General features: G+C 51.0%; 1 long non-coding RNA gene across 1 annotated transcript; it reads left to right on the plus strand.

Annotated features, from left to right (window-relative positions):
• Positions 1-934: 934 nt before the first annotated feature.
• On the plus strand, positions 935-6,219 carry LOC138684996 (uncharacterized). The gene is made up of 3 exons (XR_011324215.1): positions 935-2,354; positions 3,347-3,475; positions 6,152-6,219. It is a non-coding gene; the product is annotated as an uncharacterized lncRNA (long non-coding RNA).
• Positions 6,220-12,228: the final 6,009 nt, after the last annotated feature.

Genomic DNA, 12,228 nt, shown 5'->3' on the forward strand with positions numbered 1-12,228 from the left:
GCCAAAGCTTGTTCATTTCTAACTTAAAGTAACTTGCCCAGGACTGTCATTTTTATGAAGTGCAGATTCAGTGGGGGAGGAGCTGAATTCTCCAAATTCTCCCTGCAGATCTGATACATTACCTGTCCTCTTTCCCAGCGTCAGCATTGTCGATTAAAGAGCATTTTCAGCTGCTCAAGGAGGGCATTTTAGCACAACGGGAACGGTCAAAATCAAGGTGCCTATTTCCTTGTGCCTGCTAATGAAAGAGCTGCTGCTGGGCACCTTAATTTAGGGCTCTCTCTGTCCCTCTCTACCACATTAGACGAGATGCTGATGTAATGTTTCATCTTCCCAGTATCTTTGTGAAGCAATATGGTGTAACTTCCCAGGGTGGGAGGGCTACACTCAAGATGAAAACATCAATTTGTCTATATCAGAAAGTTGTAATGGTATAAAACAGAGTGAATTTTTACACGGGTGTCACTGTGGTGACTGCCCTTAATTTGGGGTAAGACATACTGGCAAAAACCAACCCCTAGACCCTTTCCTTGGAGAAGGAGCATGGTGTGGGTGCAGTCCTGGGCTGGGAAAAGCCAGATCAAAACCTGGGCCATCTGCTTTAGTCATCCTGAGTGAGCAGACGTGGCCACTGCCTATCCTGAGGTCAGACACAGTGGAGGAGGAAGATGGATATCCGGTTGGCCATGCTACTGACAACTCAAATGTGATAATATCCCCAGGCACACCCCACCAGAATCTTCCAGACAAGCTTGGAAACCTTTGGATGTTTCTTGTAAAAACAGGATTGTTGTTTTTCTGCCTGGCATCTGAGGAGGTGGGCTGGCAGACTGCCCTTGTTCCATCCATTGAGGGGTATAAAGCTTCCTGCAGAAAAGCTGTGGCAGGTCAGAGAGCTGGACCCCCACCACCCACCCACCCACGCTCCCCAGTGGCCCAGCTTGTCACTGCGTGCTGGGAGTGATGATTAGGAGCACTGACTGTAGACACAGGACCTGGATGAATGCTTTTCCCTCTTCCTGATTTATGCCAGAAAAAAATCCTCCTGAGGTAAACACCTTTCCACTGGGAAAGCCAGGCTAATTACCGTGTCGCTACCTGATTTATTTGGAACTGACGCACTCTCTTCTCTGCCTCCATTTTTCCCCCACAGCATTCACATTTTGCTAGTCCATCCATAGCTGCAACTCTTCCTCTCTCCCTCCTTGCCCTCCTTTGATCTCTCATTTTATCTTTTCGATTCCCCTGCTGCGTCTCACAGGCTTGTGAGTTCCCTTCCTGGCAGGCAACCCTGCCAGCCTGCGAGTCTGGCTTCTACATTGGACTGGAAGGGCTTTGCAGATGTGTGCATGAGTTGGTGTAAATACCTCCTCATTGCTGCCGGAAACTGCTAGACTGTCCCTCCAGCAGAAAAGGAAAGAATAAATCCAGTATTTTGGTTTCCTGCTGGAGGATGATAGTGCTGTATCCCTCCCAAAAAGCAGTTATTTACCTCCAGAAACTACGTAAGAAGACATAGGAGCGGAACTGTTCCAAAATTTTTGGAGACTTGATGGAAATGCAGTTGTGGTAAATCAATCATTGCTCAGAAATGTCTTGTTTTACTGGTGTGTGTGGGGGGGAGTTCCCCCTTTCTCCTCAGCTTCCCTTACAATTAGGTGCTGCAGGCTCAAAAGGCATGGCTTGATCACAGCAATTGCCCTCCCCAGACATGGATGCTGAAATGACTGTGAGCTCAGGTCCATCTCACGCCTGCTGCAGCTACTGGAGTGATTGTGGCCTTCAGGAGTGAACCTCACTGCCCACCCCAGCAGTGCTACATCCCCGTTAACATCAGGGGCCAATACTCAGAAGTGAACATCAAAGTCCACTAAGTGCTAAAGTCACTTTAACCTTTTATGCTGTTTAGAGACCCAGCTCCCCTTGATTTCAAAGCAACTGAGTCACTCATGATTCATGCAAAGCCTGAAGCAGAGCAGGGTAATAAATCTCAGTTTCTTGTGTCCCCAGCTGGTGCTGTAACCTCTTCTGAACTGTCTCCTCACCTCACAGCGTATTACATCTCTGGAGAGCAGAATGTACATAGAGGGACATGCCGGGTCAAGACGTCTCCAGAAGAGCGACAAGTCCAGCACCATTAGACTGGTAGCCCAGTGCTTCTCAGCCCAACTGGCACACTGAGTGTGCGTGAAGAAGGGACCTGAATGCAGGGTTTGTGGACAGGCAATAGCTGGAAGTCCTGTGCCCCTCACTTCTGCTGCTTGCTTCATGGCAGGAAGAAGGATGCAGAGAGTAATTACAGCCTAGGGCCACGTGGCTTGGCGAGAAGGTGGACAAACTCAAGCCTAGCTAGGGTATGCAGAGAGCTTGCTTTTCAGTTCAAAGGAAGGAGCAACGAAGTCTGTCTGTGTTATGTTGGAGCTGGGAGTAGCAGAGGCTACAGCTGAAGGCAGCCAGTTGTGTGGCAACACCTGCGATATACAGCAGTGGTGGAGGGCTTCGCAGGTGGGTTTCGGTGGAGTGGGTCTTCTAGGAAAGCCAGAAATGCTGCAGCACATGTGGTGCTGGAGGAAGCAGAGAGAAGATGTTCATGGGAACAAAACTTGCTTGCAGGGTGAATGTGGGGATTTTGGAGCAGGGAACTTCCTCCTGATCTGCTTCTGCTGGGTGTAACTGCACACACAAGTTCTCTGTAAAAAAGGAAACTGGTGGGAAGAACCCTGCCTGGTCCTTTGCAGAGCAGCTCAGTGAGGTCGGGGTTTGGCTTGAACAACTGGCCGTCGTTAGAGTCTCTTCTTACCCAAGAGTCCCTTGGGTACCAGCAGTGGGGTCGTGAACATATTGAAGTGGTTTCCTACAGATGTACTGGGCAGGCCAGGCTTGCTTAGTTTCCAAGATCAGGGCACTGAATTCATCGTGGTTGAGAGCCTCAGCTAAATCCAGGCAATTTTCTTCTCCATGGGTTACGAAGCACCATGTTTCAGCCTTTGCCTAAATATTTTCAAAGAGAAGGAGGGCAGTCCTTTGGGGAAGGCAGTAACAAGTGCACTACAAATGATAATGGTCCTTTAGGAGGACCCAGCAAGTTAGGGAGATGGCATGACAGTAACTCTTTTCCAGGCTTTGTCTGGGAGTAGCAAAGGCTGGCTGGCTGTGCCTGGTGCTGATTTTCTCCTTCCTGGGCTGGTGGGGACAGGCTGGGGCAGGGCTGGGTTGCAGGAGGCAGGATGGTTCATGTACAGCCAGAGCATCACCACACCTGAGCCAAAGGAGTGCGGTGCCTTGCAACCAGGAGAGCAGTGCTGGCACCAGCTTTATGAACCTTTATTCTTGTTTCTGTTTGCAGACTGGGAGAAGTTCTTAAAGCCAACTTTTTCCAACTCCCTCCGGCCTTCAGCTTCTGTTCCTGCCTGTTGTCTGCCTCCTCTGAAGACATTGAACGCTGGAGCTGCTCTGACTCCTCCCCCAGCTGCAGGTCTGCTTGTGAGCAAAACGGTGGGCTCTGTAGCAGGGAAATCCCTGTTTAACCAGAGACAGGCAGTGTTGTGGGGGGGATTCCCTAAGGAGGCACAAAAAATGCTCCCTCCAGGCTATGCCCCAGCTGCTCTTCTCATGCAACAGGCTCAGAAAAAGGTTGGCGGGCCAGCAACAAAATACGAGGTCTTTGGTCTTGGTGCAGCTTTCCAGCAGCCTTCAGCTTACAAGAAGAGGTAGGAAATTCCCCAGCACTGGGGATTTCCTTCTGCTGAAGCTGCTGTAGGAAGGTGCCTGCAGAGGACCTTCCTCAGAGCTGGGGTGATGACCAGCTGGGGCAGGCAGGGGACCTCCAGCAGCGGGACCATAGAGGCACAGCTCTGGGCAGTGCTGTATCACTGATGTTCTGGGAGGCTCTTTCCTTGCCAGGGTAGCAGGATGGTTCATTGCACCTGCATTTACTGCACCCAGCAGTCCCTTCTCCCAGTCTGGTGGTATCACTGGGCTAGTGACACCTCCTGGGGGCATTTGTATGAGGTCTCTCCTGTATAAAGCACCCAGCAGTGTATGGCCAGGGACAGTGGCCAGGACATTTAGTGAGATGCCAGAACTGCTTTGTCTCCCTTCTCCCTTGGGGTTGGGAGTTCTTGCTGAGGGTTTGAGGAGCAGAACGGGATGCCCCAGCCCTGCCTTTCTCCCAAAGTCAGGACTTTGTGTAGGAGCAACTGCTTGCCAGCTTGCTGCAGCCCAGGCTTGCCTGAGGCTCCTGTACAAAGCTCCCTTTCACCTTGGAGCATCCGGAAAACATAATGGGGCAGCAATTACTGGGGCGGGTGCAAGCTTGAGACTGGGAGATAGGTGGCGAGGAGCCAATTAGTGTTAATTAGGCATGTTGCTGTTGGCTAGCCTGGGCTTTTGCTGCTGTGCAAGAATTTTTTGCACCAGGGGAGCTCTGTGGCTGGCTGAGCCCTGAGAGGCTGCTGGGAGCCATAGCCCAGGCATGCTTGGGTCAGGGTCAAGCCAGAAAGGCTCAGACCAAAACCTCATGCTAAGCGGATCCCACTCAGATTTCATGCCAGGCTTAGCCTGCATGCTTTCCCTGAGACAGAGATGAAGCATCAGCCCAGGCTGCTCTCCTCTTTGAAGGGAGGGGGTTATGCATCCCTGCCCTTACAGGCTGGACCCTCAGGCTACTGGTCCCTCAACCCCAGCTTCTTTTGCTCCATCATGGACATGCATGGGCCACAAAGGGGAAGCTGAGCACCAATGCCAAGTGGGAAAGGGCCTGATTGTTCTCCAAAGTGATGCCCACCCCACGCCATCCCAGTGTGTCCTGCAGTGTATCTGGGAGTGCATATGGGGGCTACTCCATTTCATAATCAGGGGGGCTGTTCAGTGCTCCCCACACAACTGGGGAGATCCTAAAAACCTGGAGCAAAACCCCTGCTCGTGCGATGGTGTGAGAGCAGGGTGCCAGGACCCCTTTGTCAGTGCAGGATGGGACCTGACCACCTGCAGCATACTCCTTCAGTGAATCCTTGTCTTGTCTTGGTCAATATTTTTGCTTGGTTGCAAAATGGAAGGAGACCTGGAACTTCCCCCACATGGAAGGAGACCTGGAGCTTAGGTTTTCACTGCTACCTCCTGCCTCTGTGGGATAAAACCAGAGCTCCTGCCCTTCTCCTCCCCACCAGACAGCACCAGGTAGCCCTTTGTTCCCAAAGATGAGGGTGTAGAGCCGGGGGGAGTCCCAGCCCATGCTTCTTTGGCTAAAACCCATGAGAAGGAAAAATAAGACAGAGCAGGAGTTGAAAAGCACTGCACTGCCTTTCGCTGGCAGAGCAGGAGCAAGAGGGTCCAGGCTGCCAGCCCAGAGAGAGCAGCAAGATGCCCAGCGCTGAAGCCCGCTCAGGAAATGGTCTTTTTGTTAGGCAGCTCTACACAGCTCTAATTAAATTACGGGATTAGAGCCATCTCATTCCTCACTCATCTGGTGCCAAATGCTTGTTCCGAGGGAGTGCCCTCCATTAAAGGGAAAACTGCCCGCGCAGCGCTCTGCACCAGCTCATCAAGAGAGTTCAGGCTGCCACACAGTCACTCCTTGATTGCACTGCATTGCAGATGGGCTGTCTGGAGTGCTGTCATTCATATGTGGCCTCCGTCTTCCTCTGGTCCTTGTCTGTGGGCCTTTCAGAAAGCTTTTGGGATGGATAATCCTCTGCTTGCTGCTCTTAGCTCTGCGCGAGTTTGCTCAGGGTGTGAGCACCATGCAGAGGGTCAGTCAGCGCAGAAAACTCATAGTATGTTCTTGCTCAAGGGTCTGAAGAGGACCAAGACCTCGGTGTGCAGGACACTCTATAAATATCACAAGGTGTGCAACTGATAGGAAAGAAGAGTGCACAGGGATCTGACTGGGTGGTGGAGCTGGGAACAAGACTTCACCCTCTAGGAAGCACAGGCAACCTCAAAAAATTAGGTCATAGCAGTCAGTGAAAGAGGAAGCTGCAAGATGCAAAACAGAGTTCCCTTGAATTTGCTTTTGTTGCGTGTAGTTCTTTTTGACAGATGATATAAATTTCCCATCCCAGGCCAGACCTAGGCTGTACCTGGTCATTAGAGATTTGGGCGGTTTCTCGGCTTACACTTTGGCACTGTTTTTTCTTCTGTTGCTTCACAGAGAAGTTGCCTGGGAGACCTGGCGCTGAAGGAAAGGCTCTCCTCCTTCCACGATGCTCCTTGCAATGTGAGTTATCACCACACTTTGGGGAGATGGGCAACCTGCAGCTTAGCGAAGCAAGATCCCTTTGGCATGGCCCATGTGCAGAGAAGCATGGCCTCTCCTACACAATGGTGCCTGTGCTCTCCTACTTATTAAGCAGACACACGGCAGTAATTAAAGCTTGCTCCTTTCACCAGGAGGAGAAGTGTAGGTGATCAGATCAGGAAAGCACCTCCTGTACTGCAAAGCATGGTCCTGGTGAGGACTAATTGGAGCAATACAGCTCTTTGAAACATTACTGCTATGTTATTTGCAAATTCCCACTTCCCAGTGGACTGCTTCTTGCAGGCTGCAATGGGAAGTCCTGTTGCTGCTGCACTGCGCACTCAACCCAGCTGGAGGGAAGGACTGCAGGCATCTTCCAGCACGAGCAACTGGCTCTTTCTTTGCAAGGCAGGCACCAAATTTCTCATGCCCTTTGCAAGGTTGCATTTTCCCCCACTGCTGACTGAATGTGGCCATTTTGGCTGGGTCATTGGAGTAGCTAAAACTCAAGTTTCCCTTGCTCATTTTTCAGTGTGAAAGCCCATAAAAGGTCTGCTTGGTAGTGCTGCTGCCACAGGGTCCATGGCATGAATTTAACCTCAGCTGTCTCCCCCGTTCAATCACTGAGCTGCGTAATTACTCTTGGAGAAGTTGGAGTTTTTTTCCCATCTTCTGCCGCCTTGGCTGGAGGCATAGCATGTCTTACTTTTAATATACTGCCTTCTCTCCTGGACAAGTTCTCAATCTCTCCTGCTTTTGTAGAGTTAAGTAAAATGGAGAAAATCCTGCCTGAAAAGAAGCATCTTCCCACAAACTGAGTTCATCCTTGGAGATAGTCAAACCGCAGCTGGACACAGCCATGAGCAGCTGGATCTGGCTGGACCTGCTCTGAGCAGGGGTTTGGACCAGTGGCCTCCGGACGTCCTTTCAAACTAAATTACTCTGGTTCTGTGATTCCTGTCTCCTGCAGAGCCATGTTGCTCCCCTTTCTCCCCCCTCTCCCCTGCTCTGTTGGTCCTCAGCAATGACCTAATTCACGAGTGAGCCGCTAACCCCGGCGTGGGAAAGGGCATCCCCTAATGCTGCCGAGATCCAGATCCACATGCAGAGGGCAGGAGGGGAGCCTTCAAGCTTCAGAGCCAGGACCAAATATTTGCCCTGCACATGGTATGTCACGGGCAATTAAGGTAGCTGAGCCAAAAGCAGAGTGGTGAGAGAAGCTGTTTGCTTTTCAAACCGGACCAGCAAGTGCATATTGAATTACCTGTATGCCAGATAATATTTAGCCATAAATCCCATTAACAGCGCTCTGCAGTAATGCAGATGTGAAGGAAGGGAAATAAAAGGAACCAAAATGAGGAGGGGACGGGTTTGGAATGATAAAATAGAAAGGAGGTGAACCCTGGCTGATCGCTCGGTTTGCAGCCGCAGGTTTTCATAGGAAGGGCTTCAGCTCTGTGAGGAAATCAGCTGGAACAGGTCTGGCAGGATAGCTCTCCAAGTGAGAGCTCTTCTTGCGGAATACCAATGATTTGCATCCAAAATAAAGTGGCTAGAAGTAGCTATTTCAGGAGCTCTCCCTGCACTAGGGCAGGAGCGGGGAGGTGGAGGGAACAGAATATAAAACAACACCTGCCTTGGAGAAAAGGAGCGATCCCAAAGGTTTAAGGACAGATCTTCATGCCAGCTAGCCTTTATGTCAGAACAGCTGGGGTTTGTTATTTCATTTGCTGCTTTGCTTGCTTTATCGCCCTGCATCTGATATGGGGACAGACTGCTGTCCCCATATCCCAAACCCAGATGGGTTTGTGACCCCCTTGGAAAGTGCGCTGAGGAAGGCTCTGGGAAGAGCTGGGAGTGATGAGAAAGAGGAAAACCACTGTTTGCAGAGGGCTGCTGGTCTTGCAAGCTGTCTGTGCCCGCACTGGGGCTCTCACAGCCACACGGCCCTGTGCCGATGCTTTACACTCTTACTGCTGGTGGCCAGAAGCAATTAACTAGCAAATGGAGTGAGGACAAAAGGCTAGCATGAATTACAGCCTCACAGGAGGATGCCTTCAGCCCTTTCCTTCTCCAACCTGAAGGATTTGGCACTGGGTTTATCTGGTGCCCAGGCCACCCACCAACCCCCTGAAGCACTGTGGCACCGGGAGATGCCGCACTGTGGGCTGCGCAGCATCGGTACCTGTTCCTGTGGCTGGCCGGCGGGTATCAGCATTACAGACATGCCCTGGTTTGTTGTAGCCCAGTTTGCCAGCAGGCTCAAGCCTTCGTTGTTAATCTTGGCCAGAGATTTGCCTGGCTCGTTTGAGGAGGAGCCGCACTGGATGGTTTCTTTTCTCTGAGATGGGCACCGTGCCACACACCGAGCCGTCTGGCTGCCAGGAGCAGCAGGTTCTGGCAGGGGCTGGGACAGTGCTGCTCGCCCAGCACAGAGCTTCCCATCAGCCAGGCAGCCTCCAACCACCCCTCCTCAAACATCGGCTGCCGTATGTGCCTTTTCCCTCCCAGGGTGCGGGCTGGCGATGTGAGAAATCACACCTCGGGCATGCAGTTTCCCGAGGAGCGTGGGAGAAGGTTTTGCAGACAGCAAGGCAGTGTCCTGAGGCACGTTTCCAGTTCCCCAGTGATGCTGATCGCCGGGCTCCAGCCTTGCTGTTGCACCAGCAAGCACCAGCTTGGTCAGGGACCACGTATTCTTGTTGCATGGGGAGTCTGCAAATGTGAACCACAGCTCCATCTCTCCTCTCCCCTCACCTAAACGGGAAAGACGGGCCACAGAAAGCTGCTGCAAAGTTCCTGCTTTGCAGGGGAAGTGTCATGACATGTCCATTCATGTCAGGAGAGGACTTGGACACAGCAGCCATGAGTCATTTAAACAAGCTGAGGTGATGTCCAGATCCACACTGGCCATCTGTTTCCTGCAGGACAGGGTATCAGTCCAGGGTGCTGGAAAACTGTGCCATATCAAGCCCTTTGGTTCTGGTTATCAGCTGGTGACAAGGGCTGGTGGCAGGAGGAAAGCTGGGATTTAAAAACTGTGATGCGAACCCTGCTCTGCTGTTTGTTTCTGGGTCACGTATGAGGCCACACAGAGCTTATTTTCAGAGTCTGGCTTAGCAGTGGCCAAAACTTGATGAGTTTATACCTGGAAGAGCTAGAGATCGCAGCAGTCACTGCTCCTACTCTGAAGGAATTTGGGGGGGGGGGGGAGGGCAGCAGAGGAGAGAAGGTGGTCTATTTTGCTCTTGAATTTTCTTTCCAGATGTAGTGATATTTCACTGAAACATCGGCCTTTTTTTTTATTAGGGAGTGCTAGAAGATATTTCAGAAAGCCTTTCTTGTCAGCGTGCTGTTCCTTTCCAAAACTTGCCCCTGCCTCAGCCAGGTGTATGTGCTGCCCATGATGAAGCAAAGCCAAAGCAAAGCCTTCCAGATCTCCTAGAATAAACTGGCATGGCCACAGTCAGCTTTTCCTTTGGTAGCCCAAGCTGCCCGTGTGGCTGCCATGGATGAAAACATGCTGGACCATCAGCCAGGCTGCATTGCTGGTCCTGGCTAACAAAAAGCCCTTGGGACTGGCAGCATCCAATATTTTTGTCTTCTGCTGTACAGCACTGTGCGCAGGCTGGAGCAAGGCACTGGCTTGGAAAATCAGTGCGGCACCATGCAATTGCTGCTTGTTCCTTACGCAGAGGGTGAACATGCTCCCCTTTCTTTGACTGATGCTGGAGTGGCCCGTTGACCAGACCAACGCCAAGTGATGCTCCCATGCTGCTCCTGCTGGTTACATCTTTGCCTGTGACGTGCTCTCTGCACAGATTGCCTATCTGTGGGGGAAGCGGCTGACTCGGATGGCTGGAGAGAGATGCTTCTTTGCAGTGCTCTGCGGGAGCCTGCTATTAAATCTCAGTGTAACAGTGCGCCGGTCACAGCACATTAAATAGCAAGGTCACCTGTGCATCTCCTGCTGGGCCCTCGCCAGAGCACAACCATCGTGTGGGTGTACGCCTTGTAGCTCTTTACTAGCTCAGCTTCGGTGCACAGATAAATCTGTCTCATCTCTCCTCCCAGGGACAGCAGCGGCCATAGACATCGCTCCACCTTGCTTGTTCACCAGCTGCATTGCTCCGTGGCGAGGACCTGTGGGGACCCACTGGCTGGGGATGTGCCCATGCAGGGACACCCTCCTCTACCCATCACGCTCCTGATACACAGGCCAGGCTCCTCCTGTACTAGCTCTTCCTTCCTTGGGTAGGATTTTTTCCAACCTTGAGGGCTTGGAAGTTGACTGTGCTGAAAGCCTGGGTAAAGAGCAAGTTAGGGAAGCATCTTATTAAAGTGTTTTATTGACGTGTTTACCCTATTTTTGTCAAGCCTGAGGGAGCTGATATGCAACTGAAAACAGTTTCAGTTGTTTTTAAGTTCCTTGAGGGCTGCTCTAGGCAAGCATCTTCAGGAAAGTCATCTGAATTGACTTCCAAATTAGAGTAATTAAACCAAATGAAGTCTTTGCAGGGAAGAGCCCCTGGATGGATGATACACTCAGCTCAGGGTAACTATCCCAGGGCAGCTCTCACACTGCGGTGGGGATGAGATGTTTTGCCACCGTCACCAAAAACTTCTCTCTCCTTTCCATTTGCCATGAGGTAGTAGCATGTGCCTGGGACATGTGCTCCTGTCATCCTGATATGCTTTCCGTGTACGCTCCAGTTTGTGAATTTTACCTGTGCCTGCCTGGTATCAATCAGAATTACTGGTGCCAAATTGATCCAGCTTACCTCACTTTGAATCACAGCTGTGTTAATCCTTCTTATGCATAGCCACACAGAGGTTTAATGCAATTTAACTGGGAAGCTGCACATTTAATAGAGGCTAATGTTTCTGGGGCTCCCTGTGCAGGACACCTCACTGTCTGATGGCCACAGCCAGCAGTGACACTTCTACAGCACTTGTCTGCAGGGGTTGAAATCTTGGTCCGGAGCCAAGGCTTGAATAATTCCTGCTGCCATCTTCCCTGTGGTCCTGAGAAAGTCCTGACCCATGGTTTTGGTTGACAAGACCCATCGTCTCAGATCCAATGGGCTTGGATTCAAGCTGTGCCATGTACTGGGGCAATCCTCTCTGAGCAAGCCCACTATTGCACGTCTCTGGAATTGGGGCGATTTGTGAGCTCACATCCCAAGGGTCTGGGAAAGACAACAAAGAAATACCATTCTGTGCAGGTTATGCTGTAATCATATAGCCACATCCCTTCAGAAGAGGTCTGTGTCTCCTGTGCAAAAACTTCTTAGGGGTCTGCAGGCAGGTAAAAAGCAGGCTTGCAGAGAGGGCAGGGCATTTTGAGGCAGTACCTAGCTTTTCCCCAGCCCCAGCCAGCTGTTCATCCCATCCCAGTGTCTGCAGTGCATGAGTAAGCTCCTCTGCCCTCAAGGTCAGAGCTTGCAGGATGTTCAGAAGATCATTTCAGTGTCAGAAATTGTGGTGCTTTACTGATTGTTACAGCGGATTTAAACGGGAAGTGGCTGAACTAGAATCAGATTGGTATTGCTGTCTGTCTGTTATGGTCTGACTTCTAGATGGAGACAAGCATTGCATTGCTTTTGGCTTGCAAGGTGTTAGGGAGACTCAGTGTTCCCCTGCAACCCCGAGGCAAGGGGTATGTGGTTGGGAGCCAGGTGGAATTTGGAGTCCTTCTGGCACTGAAAATTTTGAAGTGTTGATTTCTTTACTCATCAAAAGCAGAAGCCAACTTTGCAACCTCAGAGCTTTATGCAGAACAGATCTGCAAGCTGACCCAGAGAAAAGCAAGGAGAAGAAAGTACTAAATGGGGCAAGAACTGCCAATTTTACAACAATTATCAAGAAATACTGAATTGAAATATTCCCTAAGGATGGGGAAAAAGTCAAACCAAAGGAGTTATTGCTGCTCTTCGACCTGGAAGTCAGACGTTGCATCTCTCCTTGGGGATGTTTCTGTTTCTTTGACC

This window comes from Haliaeetus albicilla, chromosome 4 (genome assembly GCF_947461875.1).
Source record: "Haliaeetus albicilla chromosome 4, bHalAlb1.1, whole genome shotgun sequence".
In the NCBI taxonomy this organism is placed as follows: Eukaryota; Metazoa; Chordata; class Aves; order Accipitriformes; family Accipitridae; genus Haliaeetus; species Haliaeetus albicilla.